Raw genomic sequence first — 20,945 nt, 5'->3', positions numbered from 1 at the left:
GGTTTATTTCCTCCCACAAAAAAACAACTATTCTCATTCTCAGAAGCAACAACAGAGGTCAGCAATATTTCAGATCCTCTGTAAAACAATAACAGGCTGCAAAAGAACATCATCTGCGGAGAGAGAACAGAGCTAGTATTTCAACAAAATCATCTTTTTTCAAAACAAGTCAATATAATTCCTTTCATCTGATAAAGGATCTCATCTCTCATGCTGAAGATCTCCAGTATTTTATTTCTATTTCAGATATCCATCACCTTAGTGTTTTTACTCTTCAACATAAAAATTATCTGCTGTCTAGTATAGATATCCAGCTGTCTCATTTCTGGTGGTGTACTCATTATGCTCAAAATATTTGATTAACATTTTGTTTACAATTTGCAATAAAACACAATAATCTTGGTAAACTTTGTCATTTTAGAACAAAATTGTTCCAGAGCAAAAGAGGATGAGAAGTGACTCACCAGAGGTGTATTTGATGATAAAGAGGCAGAGACAGAATGTACAATCAGTTCCTTTTTCCCAAGGTGGCAATGGTTAATTTCTACTTGTGCACTTTGGTAGAGGAAATGAAAGAGTTAACTATTTTCTAACTGGAGAGAAAATACAAAAAACTGAGGTGCAAATGGACTTGCGGGTCCTCATACAGGATTCCCTAAAGGTCAATTTGCAGGTTGAAACTGTGGTGTGGAAGGCAAATGCACGTTAACGTTCATTTCAAGAGGACTAGAGTATAGAAGTAAAGATGTAATGTTGAGACTTTACAAAGCACTGATGAGGCCTCATTTGGAGTATTGTGAGCCATTTTGGGCCCCTTATCTTAGAAAGAAAGTGCTAAAACTGGAGAGGGTTCAAAGGAGGTTCACATTCCAGGATTGAATAGCTTGTTTTAAGAAGAGCATTTGATTGCTCTGGTCCTGTATTCACTAGAATTCAGAAGAATGAGGGGTCACCTCATTGAAACCTAATGAATGGTGAAAGGCCTTGATAGAGGTGGATGTGGATAAGATGTTTCCTATTGTGGGAGAGTCTAAGACCAGAGGACACAGCCTCAGAACAGAGGAGCGTCCTTTAAGAACGGAGATGAGGAGAATCTCTTTAGCCAGAGAATAGTGAATCTGTGGAATTCTCTGCCATAGACAGCTGTGGAGGCAAAGTCTTTGTGCATACTTAAGGCAGATCTTCATTAGTCAGGTCATGAAGGGATATGGGAAAAAGGCTGGAGATTGAGGCTGAGCAGAAAATTGGATCTGCCATGATGAAATGGCAGAGCAGACTCAATGGGCCAAATGACTTAACTCTGCTCCTATATCTTACGGTCATATGGTCTAATGCAAGTGGACATCATTTTAAGATGATTTGAGGAGAGTATAGAAGTTGTGGCAAAGTGTTGTTACATAGAGAGTGGTAAGTGTATGGAATACACTGCCGGGGTGGTGGTAAAGATATATTAACAAAATTTAAGAGAATCTTAGATAGGCATGGTGATTGAAAGAAAAATAGAGGTCTATGTGAGAGGGAGGCATTAGATTGATCTTGGAGTTGGTTAAGAGGTTAGTACAGCATTATGGGCTGTAGGACCTCCATTGTGCTGTACTGTTCCATATTCTATGCCCTAAGTTCAAAAATGGATCAACAATAAACAGGAAATGATTTAAAGAGTAATAGAAAATGAAACTTCGAGGCCACCTGCATTCTCATTCCTACAAAACTGGCCGCCAGTTTCAAAATATCATCTATTTTGTTATGGACGTCATTCGGTGACACAAGTAACTCTTCTAAATTATCCTACGTCACAAATGATTACCCCTATCTTGTCCAGCAAATAGCTGCTTTCACAATGCAGCTCCCTTCAGTGTACAAGCCTTCAAAACTGACCTGGTACGGCTGGACACAGGCAAAGATTGGGCAAACCATGTTGTTCATGTTACCAACAACTGGACAGAGAAAGAGGTTCGAGTACATGTTCAAAGCTCTGCTGATAAATGCAACCTTGTCATTCTCTCCTCACAACGAGGATGCAGCGTTCAGGATGGTATTGAGAATCTTAAGGCCAAGCGTTGTGAACATTCAAAGGTCCAGTGTAAGGGGTGAAAGCAGTGGATCGTTAACTTTCAATCCTTCCTTTCCCAACATTTTTCCAACTTGTTTCTACATTGGCTTCATCAGCCACCAAAAGGGAACCAAAAATAAAACTCCAAAGCTCGAGCCTAGATGTAAGTTATGGGAAAGGGTAAACAATTTTAAAAAAACAAATCAAGTGTGTCCACAGGGTTAAGTGAGAATTCTCACGTTTTCTCCAAAGTTCAGCATTTGCCTGACCCCAACCGACTAACAGCCAACTCCCACTTCGATTATCATTGCACATTTGTCCTGACTTTGTAGCTTCAGGGAAGGCAAAACAAACTTTCCCAGAATTGAGAACAATTACATTTTTGCCTTGATAAGCTTACCATAAATCACAATGTTATCAATGTTGCTCTGGATTTCCAGCAATTGGTAGAATCTCTTGTGCTTCCAATGTAACTACATTTGAATTCAGATTGTTTCCAGACTGAGCTCAAACAGAATGGCTAGAGGTGCTTAGCAACGAAAGCAGATGGTGATGGCAGAACTGACGGTGCCTTGGGAAAACTGGATTGAGAAGCCATTCGAGCATAAGAAAGGCAACTTCGAGGAACTGGTAGAGCAGTGCCAGAGACAAGGTTGGGGGACACAACGTGAGCCTGTAGAGGTGAGGTGTGGAAGTTGCACTGGCTGCCTGCTCTGCAAGACCTACTTTCTCCTTAACATTACAATGGCTGCAATGAAAAGAGCCGTCAGGACCGTGTACACAGGCTGCTGAGATGGTTGTGGATCAAGAGGAGTGACCTATGGATCAGCCCTGCTGGGCCTGATTAACCCTGGCTAGGTTGCCTAGCTGAGAGTGCCTGATGTTGAAAGACCAGAACCACCTATGACCATAGGTTACATCACTGATGATGTGCCCCAGAACATCCTAGGATGTATCTCAGCAAAACAAATAGGAAGCTTGCTGCACTCCTTCCCTTAACCCATCTCCTAGTCTAGCTTTTTCCTCTTCCTTTCCAATCCTAATGAAGGGTCTGTTTATTCCTCTCCAGCGATGCTGCCTGACCTGCTGAGTTCCTTCAGCATTTTGTGTCTTTTGCTCTGGATTTCCACTATAACCATTTAACAATTACAGCACGGAAACAGGCCATCTCAGCCCTTCTAGTCCGTGCTGAACGCTTACTCTCGCCTAGTCCCATTGACCCGCACTCAGCCCATAACCCTCCATTCCTTTCCTGTCCATATACCTATCTAATTTTTTTTTAATGACAAAATTGAACCTGCCTCTACCACTTCTACTGGAAGCTCGTTCCACACAGCTACCACCCTCTGAGTAAAGAAGCTCCCCCTTGTGTTAACCCTAAACTTTTGCCCTCTAACTCTGAACTCATGTCCTCTTATTTGAATCTCCCCTACTCTCAATGGAAAAAGCCTATCCACTGCAACTCTATCTATCCCCCTCATAATTTTAAATACCTCTATCAAGTCCTCCCTCAACCTTCTACGTTCCAAAGAATAAAGACCTAACTTGTTCAACCTTTCTCTGTAACTTAGGTGCTGAAACCCAGGTAACATTCTAATAAATCTCCTCTGTACTCTCTCTATTTTGTTGACATCTTTCCTATAATTCAGTGACCAGAACTGTACACAATACTCTAAATTTGGCCTCACCAATGCCTTGTACAATTTTAACATTACATCCCAACTCCTATACTCAGTGCTCTGATTTATAAAGGCCAGCATACCAAAAGCTTTCTTCACCACCCTATCCACATGAGATTCCACCTTCAGGGAACTATGCACCATTATTCCTAGATCACTCTGTTCTACTGCACTCTTCAATGCCCTACCATTTACCATGTATGTCCTATTTTAATTCTGCACTATCTGCAGAATCTCTTGTGTGTTTACAAGTAGAAAATACAGTTTGTGACGCGCTGAATGATAAAGGCTTGCTTAACGCAAAATATGTTATTTTTAAGAAAGCCATCAGGCTTTCCCAAATGGATATAAATTTTGAAACTTCAGCTACCCCCGATAAATAGCTTCCATACTGCTCTTTTGATTTACGCTGCCCAAGATAGACTGTACCCAGGGTAAATAACAACAACCTCTTAAATCACTTAATCTGTACATAATCTTATTTTCTGTGTCAGTATGCTGGTCAACAGTTACTGATTTCGATGCTGAGAAATCATTCCACCTGGAGATATTTTTTTTAAGAGTTAATTGAAAGTAAATGACAATACATTAATTCCTAAAAAAAAACATAATCCTCAACAAACTAGGTCCAGCAATAAATTAAATTTAAGTACTTGGTCTCCTTTGACCTTGCGAAACCAATATTTTCACGTGCTTCAGGATCTCCACCCCACATATTATTCTGGCTTCTGTCCCCTTCTTTTCCAATCCTGATGAAGAGCCTCCACCTGAAATGACGACTGTTTATTCCTCTCCATAGATGCTGCCTGCTCTGCTTAGTTCCTCCAGCATTTTGTGTATGTTGCTCCATTCATTGGCCTAACTATGTGATGCTGACAAATATGGAATTCAATGCTTTCTTTGAACAAAGGAAAGGGAATACTTTTAAAAGACAGTATGCCCTCACAGAGTCAATTAAACACTATTAACACATATGTAGTATCACCCATCAAGGCAATGTGACATTTGTTTAAATAACTGAACTCATCTGAACCTTTTCCTTGGCGAAGATCTGCCTTTTGGAATTATCTGCAGTGCCTTCATTAATCAGGAGCTCACCACATTGTCAATCTCAGCTGCAAGCCCACCCCACTGCCCTCTATTTCAAGCGGAACACGTACAGAGGATATTCTGTAGATACTGGAAGTCCAGCACAACACACAGAAAATCCTGGAGAAACTCAGCAAGTCAGGCTTTCCATAGGAAGCAATAAACAGTCGACGTTTTAGGTCGAGACCCTTTCATCAGGACTGCAAAGGAAGGGGAAGGAGCCAGAATAAGAAGGTGGGGAAGGGGAAGGGTACAAGCAGGCAGGTGCTGGGAGAAATCTAACTTGCAGAAATTCTTCCCTCTTCTCTCTTTCTCCATTCCCCTTTCTTGCTCCTTTCTCACCCATTCTCTTCTCCTCACTTGCCCATCACCTCCTTTTGGCCCTTCTCCTCCTTCCCTTTCCCCCATGGTGCACTGTCTTCCCTTGTTAGATTCCTTCTTCTTTAGCCCTTTACCCCTTCCATCCATCATCTCCCAGCTTCTTACACCATCCTCCCTCCTGCACCCACCCACCTTCCCCATCACCTGGATTCACCTATCACCCTCCAACTTGTACTCCTTCCCTTCCCCCATTCCTGATTAAGTGTCCTGGCCTAAATCATCATCATCACCATGTGCCATACTCTGCCAGAGCCTCGGCGACCACTTTCTTCCACTGCGATCCGTCGGCAGTCAAACCTCTTGCACCTCTGGCGGTGAGGCTGGTCCACTTCTTGACGTTGTCGTTCCAGGTTGTCCTCTGTCTGCCTCGGGAGTGGCTTCCTTCTACTCTGCCTTCAAGCACGGTGCATTCCAGTGTGTCATCAGTTCTTGAGATGTGTCCAAAATAGTGAAGTTTCCTTTGAATAACAGTTTCCGGAAGTATTGGTTTCCTGCCAATCTTTTCTAGGATGAAATTGTTGGATCTCCTTTCAACGTATGATACCCTGAGGATCCGTCTGTATGTCCACATCTCAAGAGCTGTCAACTTCTTTTCATCAACTGCTTTTAGGGTCCATGTTTCCATATAGGGCTACTGGCCAGACGAGACTCCAGAGGAGGCGTATCTTGGCCTGGATCATTGACTGTTTATTCCTGTCTATAGATGTTGCTGGACCGGCTGAGTTCCCTCAGCACTTTGAGTGTGTTTCTCAAGGTATAAACGTGACACCTTTCCTTATCACTGTAGGATGCTAGCAGAGACTCTGGCCTTCCACTATCAGTTAGCAGTAAAATTACAAAAACGTTTTTGGGAAGTGTATACCATGGCTGAAGGAATGACTGAGCCAACCTTTAAAATCAGCTGATGTTTGAGAAAGGTTTGAGGGACCAAACGATCTGCTCCTGTTCCTACGTTTCAAACATGTTGTTAAAACATCACACAGAAACGATGTGTGAGAAATTGGATGGAAGTCAGCGAATGTAGAACTCAATCTTACTTGTGAGGAAAAATAGAGCAGGAGCGTAATCTATGGTAAATTAGCAGGAAAATTTTACGCGGTACTTCACGTTTGTATACGTTGATATTAGAAGGGGAGATGAAATTGTATGCAGATTGACAGATAACTCACCTCCTCCACCTCCCCCCAACCCCAACAACAAAAACCATGCAACCCTGGGAGAGAAAGGTAGCTAAGCATTTAGTGACCGTAAACGTGATGAAGCTGACCTTCGGAAGAAAGGAAACTGATCCCTCTGGAAACTGAGAGTTGAACACTTCCCACTAATAAAAGAAGGCACAACATCCATTTGAATAGTTCCAAACAAGAGGAAACCAATGCTGCCCAGGGATTCCAGGACTGAAACTGACCCCGATTCTCAGGGCCCTTGGGAGCCACTATGGAAGTTTTACCTAGAGGAGACCCATTGGCCCTCACTTAGCTTGGCTGGCCTTCAATTTTGAGATAAGCACACAAGCAAAAATAACACCTTGTATTTCCTAAAGAAGGGAGAAGGCACTATCATTACTGCACTATCTCTGCAATAGTCCTTAGAAAATATGGACAATACAGTAAATAGATTTAGCCATTCGGCCCTTCAAAGTCTACTCCACCATTCCATATGATTTATCTGATCCTCTCTTTTCACAACATAGTCCTCCAACTCTCTCTTGTCCTAGGCACCCAGCCAGGAGAAACATTCTCCATGAATCTAGTCTGCTTATTCCTGCTAGAATTTTGTAAGTTTCCACTGGAATCTCCTTCCTTCTTTTGAACTGTAGTAACCAAATAGGATATTGCCAGCATCCCATGAACTACTATGGTGAGTTACTGAAACACTCTCTCCATGGCACGTATATCAATTCTGAGATAAACATGAGATCCTGAGATCCTTTATCTTAGTAATCCAAGTGTGGTCTCACCAAGGTCCTGTATGATTGTAGCAAGGCATTTGTCTTTGATTTTAGTTTTTTAAAAATGAATTACTTAAAAGGCTTTGTTCCTGGGAATTGGAAGTGAAATGTTGAAAACATGAAACTGCCCCTCAGACTTTTCATCTAAAACAAAAATAAATTTTTGTGAATAATATCAAATACAGTGCTTAAGTGAGTTACAAGGCCACCTGATACCCTGAATGAAATTAATGTCTTGTTATCATTGGTGGTGATGCATTATTCTCCACATAATTCAATGTCTGTCTATGTGGCATCCAGTGTTTTGAATCTCCTTTTGATTTATGGTTAACACCATGGCTTCAGTCACTTTATGTTGGTCTTTGCAAATTCAAATCAAAGCCATCAATCTATCAAAGTACAAAACTCCATCTCAAAGGATAGATATTCACTGTGGCTTGAATATGCTACATCCAGTTCTATCTGACATGAGTGATGCTCAGTACTCTGTTAACTCCCTTGCTGCCTTAGCTTTTGGTTCAGTCTCCCCAACCTCTCTCATGTACAAATAAACTTCATACGCTTCGGTCTCCTCCCCCTCCCTTGATGTAGGATCAAGTGACTTTCATAATCTCTTGCCATCGTTACCAGAGGTAGTGTTGGAGTCTGCCATCTTCTGTCACTTGGTTGGATGCCTGAGAGTTCATCTGTTATGAGTCACTCGACACTCTTCAGAGCAGAGCCAGCTCCCGGGCCTGACAGGAGCACGCGGTTCTACTGCAGCAACGGATGTTGTTCTGAACACTTTTACTCCGGAACCCCAAATGCAGCTTAGACATCTTACACAGGTGCCCACTCAGAGAATTTGCGTTCTGTATTGATTATGGATGAGGGAGAGTTCTGATATAAAACCTGTATATGGCACTGCAAGCAAGTGGGGAAGTACATACTTCACATATTTCTCATTCCATTTCCAAGGAGGGATGTTTTCTTACATTTGCCCTATAGGTATTTTTAAAATTATTTCGGTGAACCCTATTTCAGCAAAGGACAATTCAGCTTTTAGATTCGAAGGAAATGAAGCCAATGCTGGGTTTATTCCAGGATCACATTAGAAAGTAAGTATGCTATTAACAGCAGGGAGGACAAGGAAGATCCCACTGTTCCCCCCAAAAAAGTAAATTTATTTATTTGTTTTTAATTTACTATGATACAGCACAAATTACACCCTTCCGGCTCTTTAAGCAAAGCTGCCCTGCAACCCCCAGTTTAACTCTAGCCTAATCATAGGACAATTCACAATGACTAATTAACCTACCAACAGGTACATTTTTGAACTGTGGGAGGAAACCAGTGCACTCGGAGGAAACCCACACGGTCACGGGGGGAACATACAAACCTGTTCCAGACCAACGGCGGGGAATTAAACCCGGGTCACTAGAACTGTAAAGCGTTGCGCTACGGTGCCACTGAATGAAGTAAAATAAATAATTGTTTAAACTATTACCACATGTTTTGAATGTACTTGTAAGATAACTTAAAACTTTTATTAAGAAGATTTTAAATAGGTGAAATATGTAGCGGGCACTTGGGGGGACTTCGTCACTCAGAGGGTGGTGAGGGTGTGGAACGAGCTGCTGGTGGAGGTAGTGGATGGGGGTTCAACGGCAATATTTAAGGATAATTTGGATGTACATGAATGGGAGGGATATAGAGGGCTATAGTCCAGGTCTGAGTCAATGGGACAAAGCAGAATAACTGTTCAGCATGAACTAGATGGGCTGAAAGGCCTGTTTCTGTGCTGTAGTGCTCTGGGTCTCTATCTTTTTAAATAGCCATGTTTTTATTAATAAAATATGACAACTTATAGATCCTTAAGAGGTCTGTTCTGGCTATTATATGCTTATTTTTTGCTTTAATATTGAAGCTTACTTCCAGTGCCCACCTTCCTGATGAGATCTCAACCGCCTGTGAAGACTGTGAGGTGGGCAAGGGATTAGGCACCTCCATCGACCCGAGCCCAACCTGTGACTCGTGTCTGTGACAGGGTCAGTCAGCTGTTGCCGGGGGGGAGGGCGCTGGGGTCAGAGATTGCAAACGTGTGAGCCGGTGATCTGGCATTAACCTCCCATTCAATCTGATCCTTCTCTGTTGAATGCCCCGAGCACAAGCCCAGTATCTTCAGCCAAATGGTGGAATATCTAAGCTGGGCTCACTGGGTAAGGCTGCAGTCCTTGACTGCTCTGTACTCAACCTGACAAAATGCATTCTTTGTCTTGTGTCATGTAGTCGCATATGAAACACAGTGGATACTGGTTAATTGGGACACATTGGGACTGGTACATTTTGGCCCAATTAGGAGGCTGTCCCAATTAGCCAAGGTTGCATGAAAATAATTAAAAAGGTATGAAAAAAAAGACAAATTGAGTAACAACTTATGTATTTAAATGAAATACAGAACAAACTAGAACACAACCAATATTACTGGCCTGTCGAGTCCAATGATGACAGGAAACCTGTGTGGGGGAGTTTTTAAAGTGAAAAGTCACTGCAATGGAGCAGTTCCACTCTCTCGACCTCGAAAGTCAGAGTCCAGTGGGATGAGTAGGTTCCCTGATTGTAATGGATGACCACGACTTCTGTGCCTTGTCGTGCCCTTTTCTCTCCAGGGAGCGTTGGAGAACCGCCTTCCTGGACCCTGGATCTCACTATAGATCTCATCCGCCCAGTCCGCTGGAGCGGATTTCGCATTCCAGAACAGGCATGTCCGCGTCCCACTGGGGTACGAGATCCGCCAGGTACCCTCACCTGGTTTGGACCACCTGCCGTATGTTGTACCGAGGTGTGGACTCTGCCTTGCAAACAGGTACTTGGAGCCACAAGTGGGAGCTGAATGTCTGGTGGGGACCAAAAGTAACATTCAGGACGATTGTCAATACCTTCATAGTTCCTAACTTGTTGAAGTAGTGAAATGTTTCATTTTCATTCCCAGCCTTTTGTGGCATCTCCAAGCCTGAATGCCTGAAACTACCTTGAGCAAAACACTTCTGATTGCCTTATTGCTTATTTCCTGTCAACTATCAGAGCCATAAATCAATCCTTTTTGAACACAAAAACAGGCAACTGTTGCTATTTAAAACTGATTTGATCTAAGCACAGTGTAGTGTCCAATACCCCCAAAAATGCACGCGACTGACACTAATTAGAAACTGTTCAGCAACAGTCTCCCATCCCAAAATAAGTGGCATAGTGTCCCAAATAAACGAAGGGAATCCCAGCTATTTTCTCGATTTCTTTTTGGTTAAGAGTCGTCCCATATAAGCAGCTGCCCCAGTTAACCAATGCCCAGTTAATGGGGCAAGTAACTTAACTGATGGTCCAATTATCTGGAATCCACTGTATTCTGTTCTCATTTATCTCACCCATCCCCAAATTACAATTCATTCTAATCTTTTGCAGAATGCAAACCAGGTTACACAAATGCCCACACTATTTATTAGCCACATTTGATACAGTCCAAGCTGGTTTGCATTGTGTACTCCCATGAAAACAGTAATTTAAGACATAAAGCTGTATCCATGACAATATGAAGATAATCGGTGAGATTGATGGAATCCAAGACATGATGCAAGGATGGCTGGTGTTAGTGGAACAGTGGATTCTAAATATATTTTCAGCTCCAAATCCAGACCGGGGGGAATAATTTCCTCTGACAGTTATACGATCCAGAATGAAGGGAAATCTATCAATAGTCTTCAAATTATGGAGTTACTGGCTATTAGCCCTGGATCTATTCTAACATATTCAAGAACAGTAGATGCTCACATTAGTTTGAAATAGGAATCAGTTCATCATTCTGACACCACCACCTCTCAGTTTAATGAGCACCTTTGACATTAGGATCTCCAGTCCAGCCCCTCAGCCTCTAAACCCAATCTCATTTTACTAGTAAGACTGTTTCCCAGAGGCATCATTACAGTGATGTAAAGGCAGGATAATGGCAGCTGATATTTTGAAAAACAACTGTCCCTTGTCATATACATATGGTGCATCTGGACATCAGAAAGATATCTTTGGCATTCTATGATACTGGCTGACACAACCCTGGGATGCATGTCTTCCTCCATAGTTTAAAAGCTGATATTGTATTGTTTAAAATCAGCCATCATTCTACAGCATAAAAATAAATAAATGTTAGCTTTTTCACATATTCCAAGTTTATAGCTCATGATTGTGTCTACCCTCCATGAAATATAGATGTATGAAATGTAAATTAGGTTAGCATTCTCAGGCTATGCCTTTCAAGCGATTATTCCTCATCTTTTGAATACATTATCAGTCTTCACCATATTTACATACTGAATATCTTTGCTGTACACAAACATACCCATAAGGTTGGGCACACAGTCTAACATACAGAATTTAAACTTTAAAAGCGTCAGTGAATCATTTTACTTGTGGTAAATTTTTGCATGGTTCTAAAATAACCAGCATTAAAATGTACATTATTAGTACACCACTTTCACATTCAGATTTATTCATCACATGTACATTGAAACATACAGTGAAACACACCATTTGCATTAACAGCCAATGCACTCAAGGATGTGCTGAGGGACGCCCACAAGTGTCGTCATACATTCCGGTGCCAACATAACGCGGCCACCATGCTCGGCAGAACAACACAGAGATCGACAAGTGACAAAGCCAACAACAGGAAAACAAGCCCCATTCCTCCCTCCCACCCAACACACATATACAGTCCACTAACCCGACAATAGGCTGCCTTCTTCAACCTCTAGCCTCCAGTGGACTCGAGGATACGCAGGCATTTGCCTTTTAACTTTGATTTGTAGAGATTAGCAAATGGAAACAGTGTGCATCAATGAATAATCAAATCCAACTAACCAACTGCCAATAACTTATGATCAATGTTTCCTAAGCAGCTTCATTGTATTGAAAAAATCTGCTAAATCACATTTTCTGGATTGCCATCAATAATAATATCTTCCATATTTAGAACACCTTGAACATAATTGCTTCAGAAGAGCATTATCAAAACAGAAATTGGAGATGATGTGTGCACTAAACAACAAAAAATCAGCATGCAAACGACATTGTTAAGCAATCTCACAAACCATGGGTTGGGTTGTAGCTCTGCAGTCCCAGCAGGTCCAGTCAAAGCGGATTGTTGTTAATTAAACAGTGAAGGTAAGGAGAGGGCTGTAATATTTCCATTCTCAGATCCAATCATGTGAGTGCTATTGACAAAGATGGGCCGTTCACTATCACACTCAGGTAGAAGTGTATCTGGGCTTCCTCTGAGATCTTTATCATCATAGCAACCAGTCTCAATCCAGTTCAATTCATTTCACATGATATCAAGAAATAAGACCATAAGACCATAAAATGTAGGAACAGAATTAGGCCATTTGGCCCATCGAGTCTGCTCCACCATTTCATCATGGCTGATCTAATTTTCCTCTCAGACCCAATCTCCATCCTTCTCCCTGTATCCCTTCTTGACCTGACCAATCAAGAATCTATCAACCTCTGCCTTAAATATACATAAAGACTTGGCCTCCACAGCTGCCTGTGGCAAAGAATTCCACAGATTCACTGATCTCTGGCTAAAGAAATTCCTCCTCATTTCCATTCCAAAAGGACACTCCTCTATTCTGAGGCTGTGTCCTCTGACCTTAGACTCTCCCATCATAGGAAACATCCTCTCCACATCCACTCTATTAAGGCCTATTACCATTCAATAGGTTTCAATTCAGTCACCCCTCATTCTTCTGAATTCTAGTGAATAGAGGCACAGAACCATCAAACACTCTTCGTATGACAAGCCATTCAATCCTGGAATCATTTTTGTAAATCTCCTTTGAGCCCTCTCAAGTTTCAGCACATAAGGGGCCCAAAACTGCTCACAATACTCCAAGTGAGGCCTCATCAGCGCTTTATAAAGTCTCAACATCACATCCTTGCTTTCATATTCTGGTCCTCTTGAAATGCTAACATTGCATTTGCCTTCCTCACCACAGACTCAACCTGCAAATTAACCTTTAGGGAATCCTGCAGAAAGACTCCCAAGTCCCTTTGTGCCTCAGTTTTTTTTATATTTTCTCTCTATTTAGAAAATAGTCAACGCTTTCATTTCTTCTACCAAAGTACATGACCATACAATTCCTGATACTGTATTCCATCTGCCATTTCCTTGCCCTTTCTCCTAATCTAAGTCCTTCTGTAGCCTCTCTACTTCCACAAAACTACCTGCCTCTCGACCTATGCTCCTATCATTTGCAAACTTTGCAACAAAGCCATCAACTCCTTTATCCAAATCATGGACATATAAAGTATAAAGAATCGGTTCCAATACAGACCCCAGTGGAACACCACTGGTCATCAACATCCAAGCAGAAATAGTTCATTTTATTCCCCTTCTTTGCCTCTTGCCACTCAGCCACTGCCTTATCCATGATAGAATCTTTCCTGTGATACCAGGGTTTGTAGCTTGCTAAGAGCACCTTGTCAAAGGCCTTCTGAATAATCCAAGTACACAATATCAACCAATTTCCTCTTTGTCTATCCTTCTTGTAACTTCAAAGAATTCCAACGGATTTGTCAGGTAAGATTGTCACTTGAGAAAACCATGTTGACCACGACCTCTTTTATCATGTGCCTCATAGTAACCTAAGACCTCATCATTAATAATTGACTCCAACATTTTCCCAATCACTGAAGTCAGGCAAACTGGCCTATAGTTTCCTCTCTCATTTCTTGAAGAGTGGAATGGCATTTGCAATTTTCCAGTCTCCCAGAGCAATTCCAGAATCTAGTAATTCTTGAAGGATCATTAATAATGCCTTCACAATCTCTTCTGCCACCTCTTTCAGAATCCTGGGGTGTACACCATCTGGTCCAGGTGACTTATCTACCTTCAGACCTTTCAGTTTCCCAATAACCTTCTGCTAGTAACGGTAACTTCGCAGACTTCATGAATCCTGACACCTGGAACTTCCACCATACTGCTGGTGTCTTCCACAGTGAAGACTGATGAAAAATACATATTCAGTTCATCCACCATTATCAGAAGTCTGATATCCATTCTCAGCTCTCTTTTACACTTTATGTATCTGAAGAAACTCTTGGTATCCTCGTTAATATTATTGGCTAGCTTACTTTCATATTCCATCTTTACCTTCTTAATGCCCTTTTTAATTGTCCTCTGTTGCTTTTCAAAATCTTCGCAATCCTCTAACTTCCCACTAATTTTTGCTCTATTATATGCCCTCTCTTTGGCTTTTATGTTGACTTAAACTTCTCTTGTTTGCCACGGTTATGTCACCTTTCCTTTAGAATACTTCCTCTTTGGAATGTATATATCAATAAATGATTCAGACCAGGCAAAATTCTGGTGTTAGCATTGAAGACCTGTGTTCCAGGTCTTCTGACTTCTACCATCTACCATCTATAAAACTTTTCTACCATCTATATGTCAGGAATGTAATGGAATACTCTCCACTTGCCTGAATGAGTGTGGTTCCAACCTGAAGGAAACCCACACAGTCATGGGAGGGAATTATAAATTCCTTACAGGCAGGAATGGGAATTGAACCCAGATCTTACAGCCAGCTGCTGGAAAGCATTGCACTAACTGCTATGCTACCTTGCCGCCCCACTTGGGGCAAAACTCCTGAGCCAAGAGTGAATCTGGAAATGTTATGCTCGGCCTATAATGTTACCTACACATCCAGCTGAACTATACACACAGTGACCACTTCATTAGATACAAAAGGTCCCTAACAAGGTGGCCACTGTGCGAAAGATAACTGAAGAATCTCTGACTACTAACAGAGTCACACTCCGCTGTCGCTGGGGATGGGTAATCCCCATTCATCCAGTGGCAATAATGAAAACAGCTCACAGGCACCTTGCTTCTTTCCTGCTGTCCCGGTACGCCCTCTAAAAGATGCAGTTAAGGGAAATGGATTGTATGATCTAAGCCTACTTGTGTGAGCTTCTTTATTTTAAGAGCCATTGATTGGTATCCCCAAGGCATCTCATTTAGGGTAATGAACTGCTTCCGTTTTCATTTCGAGATATTCTCTTGATGACCACAGCAAGCCTAGCCTACAGCTGTGTTTGCTTTTATAGTGCGCCTTTGGAAAAAAAACTAATCTTAATATAATTAAAACAGATGATATGAGAATGAGTAATAGCAGGCGTGATCACATTGTATCATCAGGATACATCTATCCATTAGCAGGAAGAAGATTTTCCAGCAGTTGGGCACTGGAGAATTGAAGTCAGTGCACACTCTACATTGACTCATCTGAAAAGATCACAAATGCCTGAGGGATTTCATGAAAATGCTGATGAGCTTCTATAAGTGTGCTTTCTAAAAGAAGCGATGAAAATATTCTGTTGTTTTATTTCAGGATAGGCTCAGAGTCAAGAAAATTGCCTTTATCCATCCCTGAGAAAATATACTTCATCAGATAATTTGATCATGGTGACTAAAATAAGGGGAAATTAGTCATTTTTGTGGTGTTTCTGCAGTCATTGGTTGAGTAAGATAAAGTTGAGCTTAGACTCCTGATGCACCATCAATAACTCACGCCGAGACTTAGGAAGTGAGATATCGGCTTTTATTGACTGAAGAACAACACTACATCCTGGGGAAAATGAGGGAGAGCAGCAGGCCACAGTCGCCTTTATACAGGGGTCTGTGGGAGGAGCCACAGGGGTAGTCAGCAGGGTCTTGGGAGGAGCCACAGGAGCAGTCAGACAGGTATATCTAGTTCACCACAACTCCAATGAATCTTCAATTAAACACTTCAATCACATGCCCAACTGCTCAATATCTTTCAGAATTTCATCAGACCAGGTTTCTGATCAGACATTCATCCTTCTAATGCAGAACTGGAAGTCTTATTCAAAGATTCAAAGTACACTTATTATATATGCAGAAAACAACTTTGAGATATGCCGTCCTGCAGGCAGCCACAAATGAGAGAAACACCATGGAACCCATTCAAGAAAACATCATACACACAACACGCAAAACAAAGAACAAATTGCGCAAATGGCAAAAAGTTAGCGGGCAACACATAGAATATCAAACACCAAACTAGAAGTCCAATAGATTCATTTTAGTTCAGTTCAGTTCAGTGTCATTCCACTAGCCCATTGCAGGCCACATGTGCACTAATTGACTGAACTCTGATAAGTTTTGGTGCCTTTTCGTTATTTTCTTTCCCTTCATATATATTGTATCGTTATTAATCACTTAGTTCTAGCACCATTTATAAAGTGTATTCTGGTGTGATTAGGCTCAGGTTAAATCAGGGATTGCTGGGCAACACAGCTGAAAGGGCTGGTAGGGCCTATTCTACATTGTATCTCAATAAGTAAACAATAAACACACACAAAATGCTGGAGGAAGTCAGCAAGTCAGGCAGCATCTATGGAAAGGAATAAACAGTCGACGTTATGGGCCAAGAGCCTTAGAGAATGGATTTCAACGTTGACAGGAGTGTTGGAAATAATGTCACCTGAAACAAGTTGGGGGCAGGACCTTGCTGGTTGAGGTAATAGTGCTTCTCCTTGTTAATCCACAAGTTAGCTTGTGGTGATCAGTGATTTTCTAGGAAGATATACTATACAATTTTGGCAAGAGCAGTATTACTAAAATGTATTGCAGATATCCTCATGTCAGACAATGGCATGCAATAATGGTGGTAAATAACTAAATCAACATACACAAGGTCTACATAACAAGGCTTCAAATGCAGCCATTGACTGTGAATTGCAGAGGGGTAAAATGCAAGGTTAATGATAACAGGCTGGTGGTGTCTTCTCTTTCTCATCTCAAAAATGTGGTCACTGTTGATAAGGATAAAGAACCAAGGGTTATGATGGGAAAGACCATAAGTCATAGGAGCACAATTAGGCTATTTGGCCCATCGAATCTTCTCCACTATTCCATCATAGCTGATTCTTTTCTCCCCTCCTCAGCCCCACTCCCTGACCTTCTTCCCGTAAGTTGACTAATCTTCTGGAGTTTTTTGAGGATGTAACTATGAAAATGGACAAGGGAGAGTCAGTGGATGTAGTGTACCTGGACTTCCAGAAAGCTTTTGATAAAGTCCCACATAGGAGATTAGTGGGCAAAATTAGGGCACATGGTATTGGGGGCAGAGTACTAACATGGATTGAAAATTGGCTGGCTGACAGGAAACAAAGAGTAGCGATTAGCGGGTCCCTTTCGGAATGGCAGGCTGTGACCAGTGGGGTACCGCAAGGTTCGGTGCTGGGACTGCAGCTGTTTACAATATACATTAATGATTTAGATGAAGGGATTAAAAGTAACATTAGCAAATTTGCTGATGACACAAAGCTGGGTGGCAGTGTGAAATGTCAGGAGGATGTTATGAGAATGCAGGGTGACTTGGACAGGTTGGGTGAGTGGGCAACTGTATGGCAGATGCAGTTTAATGTGGATAAATGTGAGGTTATCCACTTTGGTGGCAAGAACAGGAAGGCAGATTACTATCTAAATGGAGTCAAGTTAGGAAAAGGGGAAGTACAATGAGATCTAGGTGTTCTTGTACATCAGTCAATGAAAGCAAGCATGCAGGTACAGCATGCAGTGAAGAAAGCTAATGGCACGCTGGCTTTTATAACAAGAGGAATTGAGTATAGGAGTAAAGAGGTCCTTCTGCAGCTGTACAGGGCCCTGATGAGACCCCACCTGGAGTATTGTGTGCAGTTTTGGTCTCCAAATTTGAGGAAGGACATTCTTGCTATTGAGGGAGTGCAGCGTAGGTTCACAAGGTTAATTCCCTGAATGGCAGGACTGTCATAGGTTGAAAGATTGGAGCGACTGGGCTTGTATACACTGGAATTTAGAAGGATGAGAGGGGATCTGATTGAAACATATAAGATTATTAAGGGATTGGACACACTGGAGGCTAGAAGCATGTTCCCGCTGATGGGTGAGTCCAGAACTAGAGGCCACAGTTTAAGAATAAGGGGTAGGCCATTTAGAACAGAGATGCAGAAAAACTTTTTCACCCAGAGAGTGGTGGATATGTGGAATGCTTTGCCCCAGAAGGCAGTGGAGGCCAAGTCTCTGGATGCATTCAAGAGAGAGTTAGATAGAGCTCTTATAGATAGCGGGGTCAAGGGATATGGGGAGAGGGCAGGAATGGGGTACTGATTGTGTATGATCAGCCATGACCACAGTGAATGGTGGTGCTGGCTAGAAGGGCTGAATGGCCTACTCCTGCACCTACTGTCTATTGTCTATTGTCTATTGTAACCTTTGATGGCATGACCAATCAAGAACCTATCAATTTCCACCTTAAATACACAAAACAACCTGGCCCTCACAGCTGGTAACAAATTCCACAAATTCACCACCCTCTGGCTAAAGAAATTTCTCCACTTCTCTGTTTTGAACGGATTCCCCTCTATCCTGAAGCTGTGCCCTCTTGTCTTAGACTCCCCCCACTATGGGAAACATCCTTTCCATATCCACTCTCTAGGCCTTTCAACATTTAAAAGGTTCACTGAGATCCCCCCTCATCCTTCTAAATTCCAATGAGTACAGACCCAGAGCTATCAAAAGTTCCTTGTATGATAACCCTTTCATTCCTGATATCATCCTTATGAACCTCCTCTGAACCCTCTCTAATGCCAGCATGTCTTTTCTTTGATAAGGAGCCTAAAACTGTTCACAATACTCAAGGTGAGGCCTCACCAGTGCCTTATAAAGCCTCAGCATCACATCCCTGCTCTTGTATTCCAGACCCCTTGAAATGAATGTTAACTTTGCATTTGCCTTCCTCACCACCAAACCTACCTGCAAGTTAACCTTTAGGGTGTTCTGCATAAGGACTGCCAAGTCCCTTTGCATTTCAGATTTTTGGGTTTTCTCCCCAGTTAGAAAATAGTCTGCACATTTATTTCTTCTACCAACATTCAGGACCATGATTTTCCAACATTGTATTTCATTTGCCACTTTCTTGCCCATTCTCCTAACTTAACTAAGTCCTTCTGCAGCCTACCTGTTTCCTCTACCCTTCCAGCCATTCCACCAATCTTTGGGTCATCTGCAAACTTGGTAACAAAGCTAGCTATTCCATCATCTAAATCATTGATATATAGCTCAAATAGAAGTGGTCCCAACACTGACCCCTGCAGAACAACACTAGTCACTGGCAGACAACCAGACAAGGATCCATTTATTCCTACTCGCTGTGTCCTACCAATCAGCCAATGCTCTAACCATGCCAGTTACTTTCCTGGAATACCATGGGCTCTTAACTTGCTAAGCAGCCGCATGTGCGGCACCTTGTCAAAGGCCTTCTGGAAGTCCAAATATAAAACATCCACTACATCCCCTTTATCTATCCTACTTGTAATCTCCTCAAAGAATTCCAACAGGTTCATCAGGCAAGATTTTCCCTTAAGGAAACAATACTGACTTTGTCCTATCTTGTCCTGCGTCACCAAGTACTCCATAACCTCATCCTTAACAAATGACTCCAACATCTTCCCAACCACTGAGGTCAGACGAACGTGTCGATAATTTCCTTTCTGCAGTCTTCCTCCTTTCTTAAAAAGTGGAGTGATATTTGCATTTTTCCAGTCCTCTGGCACCATGCCAGTCCAATGATTCTTGAAAGATCATTACTAATGCCTCCACAATCTCTACCGCTACCTCCTCCAGAACCCACGGGTGCAGTTCATCTAGTCCAGGTAAGAATGAAGTTGAGTCAAAACTAATGCAGTAAACCCTGCTTTCAATGTAAAGGTGGAAATCTGAAAAAGGAAGCAAAAAGAGGAAGAGACTATTTTTATACCACTAGTTTGTTAAGTGTTTCCTAAAAAAAATCATGTGACAGGCTGGAGCTACGTCTCTACCAAAGGAGGTGTAAGGTGAACCTTCCCTCCTCTAGCCTGCAGTTCACCCTTGGGCAAGGTGTAGCACCTGTTTAATCCCTTGATCAGAGTCTCATGAATCCATGGGAGCAGATGGTAGATGGTCATATGAGCAGCTGGTGCACATCAGAAATCCTGGTTATGTGACCTCTGACAACAGGCAGGCATTCTTTGAAGAGTATTGATAATACTCTTGGAAAGATACTGTCCAGAAGAAGGCAATTTCAAACAACATCTGCAGAAAAATTTGCCAAGAACAATCAGGGTCATGGGACCATGGTCACTATATCATATGACACAGCAAGTAATGATGATGAATCGGCAAAATATTCTCAAAATAAATACTTGAAAGGTTAGAAAATAGCAATGTGATGGTGGGGATGTGGTAGGGAAGACCAATTAGACAACTATTTCACAGAGCTGGCACAAGTATGATTAAGCAAATGATTTCCTTCTGTACATTTCCAGCCAAAACCTCCTCCTCACTCAACATCACTAAACAAGTGATGCAACTACTAATACAGCACTGCTTGTGGGATTTTCCTGGGCCCAAACTGACTGCCGCGTTCCCAATAATAACCACACTATGAATAACCACACTCCATGCACTTTTAAGAGAAGTTTGGATAGATACATGGATAGTAGGGATATGGTGCAGGTCAATGAGAGTAGGCAGTTTAAATGGTTTCAGCATGGACTGGATGGGCTGAAGGGTCTGTACTCCTCTATAACACTTTGATTTCTGTTGCAGCTGTGGAGAGTGTTACAACACTATGAACCATCTGGTTCAGGGAGAGTTATTACCTTCCAACCATCAGGCTCCTGAACCAGCATGGATAGCTGCGCCCACCTCAGCACTGAA

The 20,945-nt window shown here is 42.0% G+C and overlaps 1 protein-coding gene across 5 annotated transcripts in view; it reads right to left on the bottom strand.

The window, feature by feature from the left end:
* The window catches only part of ankrd13b (ankyrin repeat domain 13B), a 483,016-nt gene that overhangs the window by 255,101 nt on the left and 206,970 nt on the right, over nt 1–20,945 (bottom strand). The window contains exon 1 of one of the 5 annotated variants that reach the window (XM_073053402.1): nt 7,781–7,791. The exons of the other annotated variants lie outside the window; for them this stretch is intronic. The gene's annotated coding sequence lies outside the window, so the exon portion shown is untranslated. Of the gene's footprint in view, nt 1–7,780; nt 7,792–20,945 lie in introns of those variants that run through there. 5 annotated transcript variants of the gene reach the window in all.

This window comes from Hemitrygon akajei, chromosome 8 (assembly GCF_048418815.1).
Source record: "Hemitrygon akajei chromosome 8, sHemAka1.3, whole genome shotgun sequence".
Classification (NCBI taxonomy): Eukaryota; Metazoa; Chordata; class Chondrichthyes; order Myliobatiformes; family Dasyatidae; genus Hemitrygon; species Hemitrygon akajei.
This window is presented reverse-complemented; position numbering and strand designations above follow the sequence as displayed.